The 18230-nt window shown below is 38.1% G+C and overlaps 1 protein-coding gene across 10 annotated transcripts in view; it reads right to left on the bottom strand.

The window, feature by feature from the left end:
• The window catches only part of TTLL7 (tubulin tyrosine ligase like 7), a 151868-nt gene extending 135457 nt beyond the window's left edge, over window positions 1-16411 (bottom strand). For 4 of the 10 annotated variants that reach the window (XR_011463688.1, XM_070367784.1, XM_070367786.1 and 1 more), the window contains exon 1: window positions 16210-16409. The gene's annotated coding sequence lies outside the window, so the exon portion shown is untranslated. Of the gene's footprint in view, window positions 1-16209 lie in introns of all 10 variants that reach the window. The other 6 variants (XM_070367782.1, XM_070367780.1, XM_070367783.1 and 3 more) reach the window with 2 other exon arrangements.
• Window positions 16412-18230: the final 1819 nt, after the last annotated feature.

The raw sequence follows: 18230 nt of genomic DNA, 5'->3' as shown, positions 1-18230 counted from the left end.
TTAATTAAACAGATTTACTGAACACTTACCAAACAAAATACACTGTTATGGTTTGTTTCCATTTTATGAATGGCAATAGGGAAAAAAAAACATTTTCACTAAAAGGTAAATCAAAAGGAAACAAATAATGATTTATTCTCTCTTAATCCTACCAAACTCTCTTTATCACCTATGTTGACCTAAATAAAGATATTTGATCATGTCTTTCACATATCTTAACTTCATTGAAGTACTGGGACAATGGGATTATCCCCAAAAAAATCTTTTAAAATATATATTATATATTCAAATATATAAATATATGGGGCTTCCCAGGTGGCTCAGTGGTAAAGAATCCACCTGCCAAAGCAGGAGACACAGGAGATGTAGGTTCCCTGGGACAGGAAAATCCCCTGGAGGAGGGAATGGGAACCCACTCCAGTAGTCTTGACTGGAAAATTCCATGGACAGAGGAGCCTAGTGAGCTACAGTCCATGGGGTTACAAAAAGTCGGACATGACTGAATGTGCACAGACACACACATAAATATATACAAACATACAAATATATGGTTTTAATATATTATATCCCCGACCAGTCAAAAGTTTATCACAATGATCTGAATAATTAAGATATTTAATACGTATTATTCACCCTATATAGTAAGTACTGGCTAATGAAAACTACAGAAATTTAAATAAAATAAAACTTAAATTCATTTAGCATTAGAAGAAAGTAATTTAAAATTATAATAGGATATAAATGAGAATTAAAATTGAAACAATGCCAGAAAGCATACTCCCTAAAAATCTATTTCAAGAATCCATGTAAAAAATTCTGCCAGTCTTTCTGAAAATTTAACTTTCAAAATTTCTAGTTCCAATCTTTTGCAATCATAAAAGGCAAAGAAGAAAATCACACAGCATTCTTAGTTTCAAAATTTTGGCCCAAATCAAATGGCTTAATGACTTTATACTTAATGCAGCTTCACTTAACGCTATGAGTCCAAGTATTAGAAAGAAGAGCCAGCTATGGCTGGAGCTGACTGGCAGACAGCATCGCTGATTCACCTCAGGAAGAAGCAAGCTGCAGCACTGACAGTTCTGAGGATGTCCAAAGAAGGTAAAGCACTGGTTATAGGCCAAGAATTTCCTCCTGGAGCACACACAGAAGCACTGGAAGGAGACAAAACTCAGAGCTTGCTATATTTGAATTTCAATGTAAATGTGGTTCCTTTGGGCCAGAAAAGGGCTAGGGAAAGGTAAAAGTAATAATTTGCAGTGCTACACTATGATCCCAAAATTGGACAATTTAGTGATGTTTTTAGAATACAGCAATATTTTCCTTTTTCCCTTAATTTTATTAATGTGACTACTTCACCTGTACTATACTAAGTGTTTAGTTTGTACATCTACAACTTCTTGGAGTAACCTATAACAAAACAATGAATTTCCTATTGTCCTCATTTTAGTCCATTAGAATTTGTATAACAGCTATCTCACCTACCAAATATATATCTAAGGATTTTAGAGTTAAAATAATAACCTTCATCTATTATGGCATCTGAGGCAACTGCTTAAGAAGACTATCAGGATAAAAATGACTCAGACACCAGTCACAGAGACTGAGTTACAAATGTGCCCAGGGGACAACAAGCATTAGAGAAGCTTTTCCTTCTCAAGTTCCCAGTTCACTTATTGGCTCCTCACAGACTAGAATCCACAAATTAGAGGAGATGGCCTAATTCAGGGACCCTAAATCAGAATTAAATCCAAAGCTCAAGAGACAGATAAATGATGGTGGTAGATAGAAAGAAAAAGAAAGAAAGGAAGGAAGGAAGGTCAGGTAAAAGAAGGGAAGGGAAGGAGGAAGGAAAGAGTCGCCCCCTAATTACCCTCTAGAATGTCATACGATAGATTTTTCATAATATAGCGAAGAAATACTTTTTGTCAAAAATCATTCATCTAGTTTTCCTAAGAGAAACTATAAATCTCAACCATGAAAGCAAGACTAATAAATAGGTGGTATAAGTCTACTATTTAAATATTTTCATATTTTTATAACTGATTTGGTAACTCATGTAACTCATTTTTTAAGGATAAGTTTAAATCAAATTAGAAGATATTCCAATAAAACAAGAAGTTTTTGGTACTTGGAAAAGGAAAACTAAATGAGAATTATAGTTTGTTAACATATAATATCATATATTAATAATCATTTATAATTATATAGAGTATTAATCATAAATATTACAAATAAGTGAGCATTTATTTAAACTCCAAAACTCTAATCTGGCCATGATGAAAATGGAAATTTCTAATATGATGGACATTTGGCTATGTTATAATCAAAATTAGTTGCTTATAATCTTAAAACAATTATTGAGGCTAAGATATAAATTTGACTTTTCATTTATTCATTAGTTCAACACAGATTAAAAGTACCTAATTGACTCCAAACCTAAGACCCTGACCTCCCCATTGGTTTAGTCTGGACAAAAAGGATCTGAGCCCTCCTCTCTCTTGTGAGCCCTGAGAAGCAGAGAGAAAGCTTCAGCCGCCTGCAGACACCACACTGAATCTGAGTTAGGCCACCATGGGCAGCCCCAGAAGGCTTCTAACCATATAGAAAATGTGTACAGATCATAGGACTTACCTGAGGTAAGTCTCAAGAGACAAAGGAAAGAAAATTCAACTCAAACACTCAAAAAGATTTTTAAAAATCAAACACCCATTCCAGTCATCTGATACTTGACTTTAAAAGATTAAAATTAAGTAAGCAAACCAACCTTCTGGAATGCTCATGCAATTACTACAAATTAATTTTACTCCTCTATTCAAAGAAGTCTGAGGCCTAGTTCAATTTTTACTAAGAGAGAGTTTACCAAACCCCAACAATTTTGTTTTCACTTTCCCTAAATAGAGACTCAACAATGATTTAAAAAAACACTCGAGAAAAAATGTTTTGTTCTGAAGAGAAAAATTACACTTCTTTACAAGAGAGGTAGAAGTGGTAATTCTGACTATTTTATCTGTACATAGGACTTTCAGCTGAAATGGGCATTTGGAGCTACATTCCATGCCATAAATTTAGGACTTTCAACACCCACTCCTCTGTGCATTGTAACAAATGAAAAATTTATTTTGGAGGAGGTATAAAACCTTATAGGGTCATTCCTTTAGCCTTTTTAGTACAGACAAAAGTCCTCCTATTATTCGGTCTAGATGACTTTCAAATCATGGAATTCTTTACTTGATTGAAAAGAAATAAGTAGGCATTTGACTGAATTGAAAAGAAATCGTATTGATTGATAAGAAATAGCAGGTAATTCTCAGGGAGCAAAACCTCAAATGGATCGTTCCTCACAATTACAGCTAATAACAATAATATGTATGAAGGATTCCTAAAAGATAGGCAGAACTCCAATTTTTTGAGATTCTATAATGTTCATTCCTGGATTAAGCCAGGTGATCAGAGAGCTATAAACCTGGGACCATGCTACACTGCTGGTCACAGTCACCCTAACAGAAGGATGCTTACTGCTCAGTCGCTTCAGTCATGTCTGACTCTTCACGACCATATTGATTATAGCCCACCAGGCTGCTCTGGCAATGGGGTTCTACAGGCATGCTGGAGTGGGTTACCATGCCCTCCTCCAGGGGATCTTTCCAACCCAGGAATCAAACCCTTATCTCTTATGTCTTCTACATTGGCAAGTGGGTTCTTTACCACTAACGCCACCTGGGAAGGCCTTAACAGAAGGATGCTGCTGCTGCTGCTGCTGCTGCTAAGTTGCCTCAGTCGTGTCTGACTCTGTGTGACCCCATAGACGGCAGCCCACCAGGCTCCCCGACCCCTGGGATTCTCTAGGCAAGAATACTGGAGTGGGTTGCCATTTTCTTCTCCAATGCATGAAAGTGAAAAGTCAAAGTGAAGTCGCTCAGTAGTGTAATTTATTGAGCAGACACTACAATCTTTACCTACATTACAATGCTCTCAAGGCAGATATTATTCCCATGTTACAGAAGGAAATCTTTGGAAGTTACTTCCCCAAAAGACATACATCCACACATCCACATCAGGCGCCCAGGTTTAAAGACATTGTAAAAAAAATAGTCCAAAGAATCCTATTGAATTTCACTGTAATGATATGAAGACATTTTGCATTACACTAAATTGAATTTACTTTAAAAGAAACTACAGCATAAATTTCACTTTGGATTCTATGTAGGAAAAACCTTGTTCCTCTTAGGCAATTGTTTCTTCATGTATGAGATTTTTAATTAATCATTAAAATTTCTGTATGCTCTCTTTCCCTGGAAATTAGAAAACTGGAATCAAATGTGTGCTCAGCTCTAATAAACATGAAGGATTTCACAAAATGGATTTTTTGAGCTAATGTCTCCCCTAACGCTAAGATTTTTTATCATCTCATTTTGTATGTTGATACTATTACAAACTAGGTATCTTCAAATGCTATTTACCAAAATATTGTCAAAACTCTACAAGGTACACATTTTACTATATACAAATAATATGAAAATAAAGGGCTGGAGAAAAGTACAAAAAAAATCCATTTATAATAATCAAAATCAAAAGACAGTAATTTAAATGTTTCTTGCACTATCTTTTAGTCAATTCTTGACAAAACATTCTAAATTACTTCATCCTTACATAAGTCATCACTGAATTAATATTTCTATTCTATTTATTGTGTGCGTATTTAGTCACTCAGTTGGGTGCAACTCTTTGCAACCTCATGGACTATAACTGGCCAGACTCCTCTGTCCATGTAATTCTCCAGGCAAGAATACTGGAAGGGGTAACGATTCCCTTCTCTAGGGGATCTTCCCAATCCAGGGATTGAATCCAGGTCTCCTGCATTGCAGGGAGTTTCTTTACCATCTGAGCCACCAGGGAAGCTCAATTCTATTTATTATAATTTATAACTTAAAATATATTTTTCTATATATAACATTTATTAGAGTGGGGATAATTTTGAGGGATTTCATTTTGTGACGATTACATTATGGACTTCTATTGGTCTATTTAAGATATTTTTTCTAGGAAGTTAGAGTGCATATCAAAGAATCAATGTGGAGGAAAAAGCATATTTTGTGAAATAAAAATACTAGTGGAGAAAAAAGAAAACATGCACCCGGAGCAACCTGATCAAGCCAATGCCAAAGGTGAGATGCACATGCCCAGGCCTCTGGCTTCACTTTTCTCCTTATCTTGGTCTTCCTAGTAGTGTTTCTCAAACTTTTGGTGTTGGAACTCTTTACACTCATTTAGTTTTGGTGAGATTCATTTTGTGAGTCATATTGATCAATATTCATCCTATTAGAAACTAAAACTGATAAATGTTTGAAATATTTATTCATTTTAAAATAACAATAATAAAACCATTACATGTTAACATTTAATGTTAACATGTAAATGTTAAAGTGTTACATGTTAACAAAATCATTTTACATTAAAAAATATAGTTTTTTTAAAGAAATAAGTGACATTATTTTGTATTTTTTTTAATTCCTCTAATATCTTGCTTCAAGAAAATAGATTCTCATATCTGCTTCAGCATTCATTTTGATAAGTTCTTTTGGTTGAAGTATATGACAAAATTTGGCCTCACAGAGATATATAGTTGGGAAAAGGAGTTTTAGTAGACTTCTCAGGTTATTATAATATTTGAATTTGATACAACACCCAAACTCAACAAGTAATAGTTTCTTAGTGCCAAATGAGGCCAGTAATAGTCTAACAACATCCAAATAAATGAAGCACAATAAAAAGGAAGCTGCAAACCAATATCTATTCAAACTTAAAAGCAAAAATAATTAACAACGTTGACAGATTGAATACAGTGAGTGTGTATATTTTTAAGTATATATGTGTATGTGTGTGTCATGTACACATGACCAAATGTGATTTATCCCATGTATTCAAGGCTGATTCAATATTCAAAAATTAATCAATGCAATCCACCATATCAACAGGCTTAGAGAAAAGTCATATGTCCATATCAATTGATAAAGTAAAAAGCATTTGATGTAATTTGACATCCATTCAGGATAAAAAGTCTCAGTGCATTAGGAGCAGAGGGGCAACTTCTTCAACCTAATAAAGACATTTTTATTACAAAACATACAGCTACAAAAAAAACATACAGCTACAAAAAAAACATACAGCTACAAAAAAAACATACAGCTAACAGCATACTTGGGCTTCTCTGGTGGTTCAGTGGTAAAGAACCCACCTGCCCATGCAGGAGATGTGAGTTCAATTACAGGGTAAGAAAGCTTCCCTAGAGAAGGAAATGGCAACCCACTCCAGTATTCTTGCCTAGGAAATCCCATGGGCAGATTTCACAGGGATGCAAAAGAGTCAGTCATGTCTTAGCGACTAAACAACAACAATAACATCATACTTAGTAAAATAATGTTTTTTCTTGTAATATTTGGAAGAAGGCAAGGATGTCTACTCTCACCATTCTTACCACAATACTGGAAGTTCTAGCCATTGCAATCAGGCGTGAAAAATGAATTAAAGGCACACAGATTGAAAGAAATAAAATTGTTTTCATTTTCAGATGACACAATTGTCTACATTTAAAAAATCCTCAAAGGATCTGCAGCCCTAGATTCAAAATGTATGTGAGCTTAGTAAAGTTTCAGGATATAAGACCAACACAATAACCAACTGCATTTCTATAAACTGACAGAGAAGAAATGGAAACAAAAATTTCAAATGCAGTTTCTTTATAGTAGCTCCAAAGAAAATGAAATACTTAGGTCTAAGTCTAACAAAATATAACTATATATAATCAAAATTATGATATTCTGATAAAAGAAATCAAGGAAGACCTAAATATTAATACCTGGAGAAACATACCATGTTTACAAATTGGAGGAATCAACATAGTAAAGATGCTAATTCTCCCTAAATTAACATATAGGTTTAACATAACTCCTTTTATCATATTAAAGTATAGCAACAAAATTCTACATTAAATAGGTTTAAAAGTGGATCTTCCAAAAAGAAAAAGTTAATCAAAATTGTTTAATTTGTTAAATAATTACACCAGGCATCATAATTGCAGTCTCAAAAATAATCTCATGGACTTCAAAGACTAAAGAGAAAAATAATAAACAGCAATTTGAAACAATTTTCTTAATGCATTTTTAAACTGCTAAAAATAATGCTACACCGGCAACAAAAGCAAAACTAGATAAACAAGACTACAATGAACAGAATTTTTGTGTACAGCAAAGAACACAATCAATAGAGTGAAAAACGCAACCTATTGAGTGGGAGAAAATCATTTATTTGATAAAGGGTTAACATCCAGACTATAGAGAGAACTCCAACAACTCAACAACAAAAAAATCAAATAACCAGATTTTAAAATGGGCAAAGGACTTGCATAGACATTTCTCCAAAGATGATATTCAAATAGCCAACAGGTACGTGAAAGACACTCAACATCATTAATCATCAAGGAAATGCAAATCAAAACCACAGTGAGACATCACCTCACATCCAGTAAGCTGCCTACTGTAAATAAATAAACAAGTGTTATAGAGGATATGGAAAAACTGGAACCCTTGCACACTCCTGACAGGAAGATAAAGTGATATAATCACCATGGAAAACAGTATGGGAGGTCCCCAAAAATCAAAAACAGAACTACTATATGATCTAGAAAGCCCATTTCTGGGTATAAATCCAAAAGAATTGACAGCAGAGTCTTGGAAAGATATTTGTACATCTTTGTTCATAGTGCCATTTTTCTCATTAGCAACCCATGTGGAAGCAACCCAAATGTATATCAACGGATGAGCAAAGAAAAACTGGTGTATATATACAATGGAATATTATTTGGTTTTAAAAAAGGAAATGTTGTCATATTCTATAAATGGGTAAAATTTTAGCAATTATATTAAGTGAAATAAACTAGTCACAAAAAAACAAATAATATATGATTCCATTTATACTAAGGTATCCAAACTAGCAAAAGTCATAGAAACAAGAAAATATAATGGTGGTTACCAAAGTCTTGGGGGAGAGGGAAAGGGAGGTTGTTATTTAATGGGTATAAGATTTCTGATTTGCAAGAGGAGAAAGTTCTTGGAGGTCTATTTCACAATAAAGTTAATATATTTAATGCTACTGAACTATATACTTTAAAATGTTTAACATAATAAATCTCATGTTGTGCGCTTTTATCATAATGAAAAGATTATATAAAAATACAAAAGCTGGAAGAAGCAGAAGCTGGAATCAAGATTGCCGGGACAAATATCAATAACCTCAGATATGCAGATGACACCACCCTTATGGCAGAAAGTGAAGAGGAACTCAAAAGCTTCTTGATGAAAGTGAAAGTGGAGAGTGAAAAAGTTGGCTTAAAGCTCAACATTCAGAAAACAAAGATCATGGCATCTGGTCCCATCACTTCATGGGAGATAGATGGGGAAACAGTGGAAACAGTGGCTGACTTTATTTTTTGGGGCTCCAAAATCACTGCAGATGGTGACTGCAGCCATGAAATTAAAAGACGCTTACTCCTTGGAAGGAAAGTTATGACCAACCTAGATAGCATATTGAAAAGTAGAGACATTACTTGGCCAACAAAGGTCCATCTAGTCAAGGCTATGGTTTTTCCAGTGGTCATGTATGGATGTGAGAGTTGGACTGTGAAGAAGGCTGAGCGCCGAAGAATTGATGCTTTTGAACTGTGGTGTTGGAGAAGACTCTTCAGAGTCCCCTGGACTGCAGGGAGATCCAACCAGTCCATTCTGAAGGAGATCAGCCCTGGGATTTCTTTGGAAGGAATGATGCTAAAGCTGAAACTCCAGTACTTTAGCTACCTCATGTGAAGAGTTGACTCATTGGAAAAGATTCTGATGCTGGGAGGGATTGGGGGCAGGAGGAGAAGGGGACGACAGAGGATGAGATGGCTGGATGGCATCACTGACTCGATGGACATGAGTCTGAGTGAACTCCGGGAGTTGGTGATAGACAGGGAGGCCTGGAGTGCTGGGATTCATGGGGTCGCAAAGAGTCGGACAGGACTGAGCGACTGAACTGAACAAAATATTAACTGGAGAAAGAGCTGCATTTATTGAATGCCTACAAAATATGAAAAATCATCCAAACAACTACATAAATCATGGTACCTTTATACTACTCTGGACTTTTTTCTTTCAGAAAACATGAATATCACTTGTATGTTACCATAATATGTATAATTATACCAAGGAGAGAAAAAATTTTGGATTACCATTAGGTAATTTTACTTGGAGATCTAAATATCCATATTCATAGGTAATGCTGAGTGTATTCATTTAATTTTGTTCCCAGCAGAAGTTACACTTTAGGACTTTCACTTCATCCTATATTTATTATTTAGTTCTTTATGAATTCAAAAACAAAATTCATAGATACACTTTGGAGCACATTACAGAAATAAATATGCCATACTATAACTAATGAAAAACACATTTAACTTTTAATTCCTTAATCAAGAATGAAAACAGCTATCAATATATATATACCCAAGATACATTTTTAAGGAGAAAATGCCTCATATTCCAAAATGACAACCTCCTAACATATGTAGCAGCAAATTTTTCTTTCTGCCAGAAACACTCATTCGGCACTGATTTTTGACAAGTGAAAAAGCTTTTCCACATATACACAGCCCACTTGATTTTTAAAAATGCTGATCCCTCCCTTTAAAACTTTTCATATATTAAAATGTCTATTTTCCTTTAATTTTTGCAGCAAGTTCCAGAAATAACGTTTCAATTTTCCAAAAATAATGCATTGAAATATGTGTGTGTTGACTAAGGGTGAAGCTGATATGGACTAAAAGCAGACAACACAGAAAAAAATATCCAGTGGATCTGACAAGTAATTTTTTTCTCAAATACTGTAACACTAGTAAAACCATTAAAACTATGCAATAAATGAATAAAGGTCATCCCCTTGCTTACATGTTATACCTAGATCTATTGTCAAAACTAGTATCTAAGAGGGGCAGTTTTAGACCAATTTCTAATCCTACTATGATTTTGCACACATTTTTATCTGTTTTTTTCTCTCCCAAGCTTGATTTTTCACGTCATTAAAATGGAAGAAATAATATCTGCCAATCTTTAGGCTTCTAGATTAAGAGATGCTAAGTAATGAAATATTACCATTTTCGATGTGATCAAACCAACAGCTAAATGAAAATGCCTCCATCTGGTTTCATGTGAATTATGCTGATTGTAGAAAATGTTCAAGGTCTAGCTTTCCTCTCCACAGAGTAGCTAGCACATAGTTGTTGGGTAACTGCAGACAGACTGATTCTAAATATAAACTGAGATGTGTGCTAAAATTATTGTCCTGGTTTTTCAGCAATCATTATGCTACACACGGTTACAGATTTTATTTATTAAATACCTTGAAAAAAACACATTTTCAATAACAGCAATGACAGAATTACATGTGAAAATTGTCCTATCAAATGATTCAAATTAAATCCACAGTTTCTAAACTTTTCCTACCTAGTACTCCATATGTATGACCATTCATATTCACATATGCAGTCAAACTTAATATTAAAACCACATCAACTAGATTTTACACAAATTTTAAGTGGGCTCATATCTCTCACAGAAGAAAGGTAGTACTACCTTAAATGAGAAGTACATCTAAGAAAACCCTACAATTCTAATCCAGCGAAGAACATTGAAATAATCTTGAAGCTGCTGCCTAGGTTATTGCTGATCCACCTTCCAAACTGCAAATGCTCAATTTACTTTAAAAAGTCAATGTCGCTGCAAATAAGCTCATGGAAAAGGGAGGAGAGTTTTTATGAAAACAAGCTATTGTCATCTTGTTGAATTAGGTGTGGCACCAGTTCAGACTTTGCAAAGTAGTGGGTAAAAGAGATAGAAATGCTCAAAATAATCTTTTCTCAAACATAATGTTCCATTTCACGTGACTATGCAGAAGAACAAAGATAATACAGAAATTTGGAAGCTCGGGTGCCAAAATACAACTCAGAAAAACCAAACAATGTGGATGGTTCAGCATGCCCAGTGGACCAAGAATATCATCAATTTCAAAAGGAAAGACTTCTCAGTCAGCCCCAGGGGAGAATCAGTGACCACTGGGCCATCTAACTCTGAACCTTTAAAGAAGTCAAAGGAAACAGGACAACTAACCACTTGCAAGAAAAAAGAGGAAATTGGATTTATCACTCAACTCCCAGAACCTAAACAGTCCCAGAACTTTATGGCTTTGTAAACTACCCTGTGCACTACAGGTAGGTAAACATCGAATGGGAACTAAGGAAAATAGGTGTTGGAAAATAAATAAGCAAGCCTACCTAAATTTAAGTTTTTAGCTCTAACTTAACCCTATGCAAACTGCTGACTAAGCCCAGTTGAACTTTGACAAATAATGCCTGGAAGATTTATCACCTTCAAAGAGTTTAAGCAAACTGCTTTAAATAGTAAGTCCCAACTAAGCATAGAACAAATTCTGACCAAAATTGCCCACCTTTATGTCCAACTTCCACCAGAAATCATCTGTCAAGTCCTGAAAGGTAAGGCCTATTTTTGGTTTATAAAGATGCTTCAGTTTTCACTGTTTCCTTTCAGGGCTTCCGAAACTGAGAGCATATTCCAAGTACCTGCCTTTCTGCTCCCTACTTGCTCCCTCAAGGCACATTCATATCCCTAATTCCCCTTCCACTGGTTCTCAGAGACACTTCATGGCCTCCCTGCCTCAGTGGCTTCCTGGCCTCAAAGTCCAAGGAGGGTGGGAGTGGTACCGAGAGGAAACCCAGGCGAGAGCCTAGGGGAGCAAGGCAGAGGCCTGGCCAAAGTAGGAACACCTGTCCAAGGAGGTAGGGTCATGTATTCCTACAACTGGAGGGACATGGGGGAACAGTCTCTCCTCAATGAGGGGATCTTCCCCTGGTCAAGGGATACTGGGAACGAGAGCGGGAGGGGAGGCTGGGAATGTCCGGCATCTCCTGGGGGCTCGCTGTCTCTAGCAATGTACACAGCAGAGGGGACGGGAGTCTTCAGTGTCCACCACATACTCTTACACCCTGTAACCAGGACTTCTGCAGAGAATTGGAGGAGGTCTGGAATTCCTGCCCTCTCAATGTGGATTCTCCAAATTAGAAGCCGAGAGTGAGTTCATAAGCCTTGTACTCCCAAGATATCGAAGCTGGAGACCTGGGACACTGATACAGGTGGGTGGAAGAAGCTGAAGTTTGAAAGAGAGAGATACTGTGGGGAGAATAAGGGTGGATTCCCGAGGGAAGGACAGGAGAAAGGAGAGAGCCGAGATCTACAAATACAACACCAGGACCAGAAAGTACTTTATCACACAAGCTCCTTCTCTGGCTGCAGATTCCTGCTCACTCCCACAAAATCTGTCCTCCACTACCTACATCTTTTCTCTTCAGTGGTCCCAACTACCTGCCTTTCTCCCAGAACCCATGGTTTAACTACTCTTTCATGGTTTAATGAATCGAAAGACAAGTCTGCCTGAAATAGTGTAATCTGAAGAGACACAGACAGGAGTGTTATTAATTATTAATATGCAAATATCCTATACTTAATATACTAATGCTCCAAAGAGAATATACAGAAATCATCAGGGTTTTAAAATGTGTATAAAATTCAGTCAAACTGATAGAGAACTAACTTGTGGATACAGCAGGGGAAGTGGGACAAATTGAAAGCATAGCACTGAAATATATACCTTACCATGTGTAGAATAGACAGCCAGTGGGAATCTGCTGTGTGACACAGAGCTCAACCCAGTGCTCTGTGACAACCTAGAGGGGTGGGATGTGGTGGGAGATGGGAGGGGAGGGAGGTTCAAGTGGAGGGGACATATGTATACCTATGGCTGATTCATGTCGATTATGGAAGAAACCTACACAACATTGTAAAGCAATTATCCTCCAATTAAAAATACGTACATAAAGAAGAAGAAGAAATTAGTCAAATTAAGCATCATAAAAAATCTACAACAATGTGTGGTGATGGATGTTAACTAGACTTATTGTGGGGATCATTTTGCAAAATACACAAATACTGTATCATTACATTGTATACCCAAAACTAATATAATGTTATGTCATTTATACCTCAATTTTTTTTTCAAAAAAATCAAACTAAGAACTCATACCTTTTAACCCAGAAATTTTATTTCTGAGACTAAGGAACTAATTTCTGAAATTTATCAAAGAGCTTATGAACAAAGATACTCATCACAGTGTTATTTACTATCATCAAAAAAAAGTGACAGTGAGGAATGACTAGAAATTTATGGCACATCTACCTAATGGAAAATTATGTAGACATTTGAAATATTCACGGTCAAACTGCAATTAAGTGAAAAGTAATGTTATAAAATTTAAAATAAAGACTATAATGGAAGAGGGAAATCTTTTAAAAGGCAAACCTCCTTGGAAGAGGAAAAATCTTACTTGCATAGAAAATTTTATGGGTTTTTAGTGCTTTAAATAGCAGTACCCTGAAAAGTAACATTTTCTGGAAGAGCACTTGGAACATGAAATATGGAGAATGTGAGCAAAACCAACCAAAGAGAAATTTGGCTTGCTTAGGACCTAAGCTAGTTCCCTAGATTACCTGATAACCAGTAGATTTCACTGCCTGATACGCAAAGTCCTTCATAATCTGTCACCAGGTATCCAAAAGTACATGACCACTTCTCAGCTGAACTACTTCATCTGCTTTCTCTTTACCTACTGAAAGCCTTCCCATCTCAGAGTGATTTCATTCACTTCCATCCATGAAAACTTTCCTGATCTTCTTATGACCCTAGTCATCACTATTTCTGCTTCTTAAAGTATTGATGTGGCACTTAAATCTGCCTTACCTTTTCCTGGTATTAAGCCAGTATTAATCTATTTGGTTAATTACTAATATGTAGGTAACTATTTCTCCAGCTAAACTTTCAGTTTCCCCATCTAGACTTTTAGAATTTAGATGGTCTGCAGACAGTAGTCATACATACATACACTGAGCGAGAGAATGAAGGGTAGAGAGAGACAGAAACATTCCTAAGGCCAAGTTGGTATTATATTTATAGTCGTGATGAATATCTAAATAAAATGTGCTATGTCTGTTTTAAAACGTTCCTGCTGACCCTCCAGCACTAGAACATGCAGTTTCCTTTTTTTTTAATAGCAGTGGGATTGAATTTTGCTTATTCATTCATACCAATTCTGCTTTCCCTTTGGGATTAAACAGATTGGACTGCAAAAGGCCTCACTGAAGTCATAAAGAAAAAAAAAGAAATGACCTTCTAGAAATCAAAATTAAGACTCATCTCAGGACCTTACTTGTCTTAATAGTCTTGTCTAAATAACAAATGTAAATCTGTGCCTCCATTTTATGGCTTTAGTCTATCAATATCCTCATTAACTTAAAAAAGAATTCTCCCGTGCATATGGTTCAATACTTTAGAAATGATGGCCTACAATGACTATGTTCCTATCAGACATCACATATTATTCTAGTAGTCGGAGATAATGAGCATGTGTACTATAGCAACCTGCCTCCTGAGACATCAGCGAGAGTTGCATGTCTTAAGAGAAAATATATAAATCATAAATGAAAGCAAATCAAATGGCCAAGCAAAGAACAAAGAAAAAACCTAGTGTCCATTATTTTCACAGAAAGAGCATACAAGGTCAATACAATTGTTGACTCTGAAGGGCAGGGCAAAAACAAATCAATACAATTTCCCATTAAACAGAATTACACTTTGCTACAACACACGTATTTTGTGTAAGAGTCAATGTTGTCCAGATTCCACCACTAGCTGTGTAATCTTGAAACTTCTCTGTATTTCAGTTCCTTCATCTGTAAAATGGAGCCATCACCTGCTATGCCAAATCACAGAGTTGTAATGAATCAAATTGTATTATCAGCCTGGGTTTATCTGTCACCCTATCATGGGTAACACACCCTACAAAAACCATTCAGTCACACATGCCATGTACTAAATAACTGTTCTTATTGCAAATGTTTCCCTAACGTGAAAAAAAAAAAAAATACAGATTGCCTTTACGTTCCTAAAAGATTTCTCCAACACTTAAGCATTTACCATATATCACTGCTAAAAATGTGTTGAACATCTTCTGTTATAAACTAGCTCTCCTATGCAGTGTTGTTCAGATATTATTTTTTGGCATATGCTTTCTAAGAAAATAGTATTTTTTCATGCAATTCAAAGCATGCTCCTTCTTTTATACTAAAAGAACAATAATTCCATATACAGGAAGTTTACAGGTTATTGCTGTTACTTGAGATTACTTCTATGAAACTTAATTCTATGTTTAATATGTAATAAATCATATATATGTACACACAACTTGGACACATTTGGATACACAACTCCTTAATGCAGTGGAAGATTCGTGGGTTTGGGGACCAGGCACACTTGTATCCAAATTCCTATTCTGTAACCTTGAGCATACGATTTAACTTCCCGCTCTTCACTTACCACATTTGGTTTTGAGTTACGATTTAATGAAATTGTATGTATATGAAGTGGCTAAACTCTAAACGTATTATTTCTTAATCCCCTTAAATCTTTTCCTACTATGCCAAGACCAGTCAAACCCACTCTGAATACAAGACAAGTTGGATACAGCCTCTTAGCGGAGGGATGCAACACGATGTAAAATTGAGCGGAGAGGGGCACGAATTAGGCATCCAAAGGAAGGAAGTAGAGAAACTGGCTGGTATAGAGAAGGGCCCTAGACCACTCGCCTGTGCGAAAAACCCACTCATCTGACACACTGAAGGTTGCACCGCACATTCACGAAGGTTTGTACCGTGATGTGGCGAAAGGACGGAATTATAGAGCAAGCCATCAGGGAGCCTCCTGGCTCACCCCACCCGACCTCGCCCGCCGGGGTCGTTCATCTGGAACCTGGAAGCGCAGGCGAAAGCCCAGCAACTGATCTCGTCCCCCCACCCCACTTCCCCGATTCTGCCCAGATCTCTCAGGGCACGAATGGTGCTGAATCATTAGCACCAACAGTAACAGCTCCCCGTGCCGCTGCTCCCGCAGGGGTCAGTGATCCCGGGCAAGTGACCGTCCGGGCGGCGGCCCACACCTCGCGGGCGTGGGCACAGGGAAAGGGGGTCGGGGAGGATTGGGGCAGCAGGTACTCACCCGGGGTGAGGAAAGCCCAGCCCCTGGGTCCTCGCCTCCGGGCTGCGGGCGGTCCCTGCGCGTTTCCCGCGCTCCTTGGCTTCCCTCCGCGGCCGCCCTGGCCGAGCAGCCTGCGTTGATGGTCCGGTTCTCCCCTCCACCAGCCCACCGCCCGCGGCAGCCACAGCTCCGGGCGCCGGCGCTAGACCCGGAGCAGCTGGAGCAGCTGGCGCTGCCGAAGGGGTGGCGGCTACCGACGGGCCAGACCATTAGCGGGAGGCGACCGGGGGTGCGCGCCGTGCGCGGCGGAGCGGGAGCGAGGGCGCCGGGTCGGCGACGGTTGGGAGGACCCACGGCCGAAGGGGGCTCCTCCGCGCCCCGCCCCGCGCCCGGAGGGCTTGGGGGCCGGAGGGGCCAACCGGGGGAGAGGCCGCTTTTCCCGGCAGGGCAGTGGGGACGGTCCTAGACTTTTCCGGTCCCCCTCCGGGTTTGCCTTGGTCCCGCTCGGGGCAGCTTTAGAACCCGGCAAACAGAGGACCTAGCAACGCGGGCGCCTGGGCGGTGTCCCCTCCTAAGGAGATGCCAAAGGGCGCCGGCCAGGAACCCTGCCTTCGTGCCCGCTCCTGCTCCCTGCGGGGCCCGGGGCGCCAGTCCTGCGGCTGAGCTCACCACTGACGCCTCACCACCAAAGCCAGCGGGCCGTCTGGAACCCTGCAAGGGGCTCCGCATCTTTTATCCAAGCATCTCTGTGGCGCAAAGAATAAAAGGGCCAGCTTTCAAGGCCCGCTTGAAGTTAGAAAATAAAATCAACGGGGATCCCATCATGTAGGTGCTTTAGTAGATAACAAGTAAGGGAGGGACAGTTTGGGATGGCAGAGTTATCCTTTCCTCCGCAAAGATTGAACCACAGCAGTTGGAAAATGTAGATTTAGGAAACCGTTTTAACATAGAGATCTATATAGGATGATTAAAGAAATGCAAAGCTGTTTCAGGCTCACTGTTTACAATTTTACAGATTAGTGTCTCTGGAACGGGGAGAGAATCGTGTCCTCATATGAAATGAACTTTATGTAACTAGAAAGAGACGCCTCCGTACGTGACAGCCTTTAGACTTTATTGAAAGCTCTTTTGTGGTCCCTGCCCTTGTCATATCCAGGCTTAAACAGGTTCATGTCAGACCATGGTGGAGATGGACACACGTGTATTGTTCTCCTTATAGAAAGAAAAAATAAATAAAAAAGAACAGAGTTGACGTCTTCCTCTAAAATGTAATTTAAGGAAGGCCCCCCCCCAAAAAAAAGACCCAGCAAATGCTTCCCAAACAGTATGAAATTCCACAGTTAAAAGCCATTTTCTCTGGTTTAAGGTCTTGTTCTCTTTAGAGTGAATTAACCAGATTTTTAATCTTGTTAAAAATTAACAAAATAGAGCACCTGCTATGTACCAAACACTGTACTAATAAGAGCATTTCCAGTTTTATTCTTTCATTTCTTCCATCTAAAATTCCTGTTCCATCTAAAATCTCTGGTGAAATTGGTAATATCGTTGCTATTTTTAAGAAAGAGAAACTGGCCTCAGAGTTTGCTGCTGGATTCACATCTCATAGAGTGGCAGAACAGGCATTGCAGCCTGGAGTTTTTGACTAATGCCTGTCCTCTAGAATTTCTCTGGGAAACACAGGTCAAGCCTTGTCACATCCACGATTGGCACTTGAGAGTGAGTTTGTTGATCCTGCCCTTGTGAAAACTAGATTTTAGAGTGCAGAAAAGAACATTTAAGTGTCTAAGGTGGATGTCACCCTGAAGTTAGGAATAAGGTTCAGAAAGATGTTGGACTTCATCCAGAACTAGACTAGAAACATCAGTTTCAGAAACACAAGATTAGGGTCATGAAGGTAAGAAGGAATTCTTTATTACCTTTTTGTTAATCATTATATTGCATTTTGGGCTTCCCTGGTGGCTCAAAGAATCCACCTGCAATGCAGGAGACCTGGGTTCGATCCCTGGGTTTGGAAGATCCTCTGGAGGAAGGCATGGCAGCCC

This window comes from Bos mutus, chromosome 3 (genome assembly GCF_027580195.1).
Source record: "Bos mutus isolate GX-2022 chromosome 3, NWIPB_WYAK_1.1, whole genome shotgun sequence".
Classification (NCBI taxonomy): domain Eukaryota; kingdom Metazoa; phylum Chordata; class Mammalia; order Artiodactyla; family Bovidae; genus Bos; species Bos mutus.
Note: the sequence above shows the minus strand (reverse complement) of the source record. Positions and strands in the feature narration are given on the sequence as shown.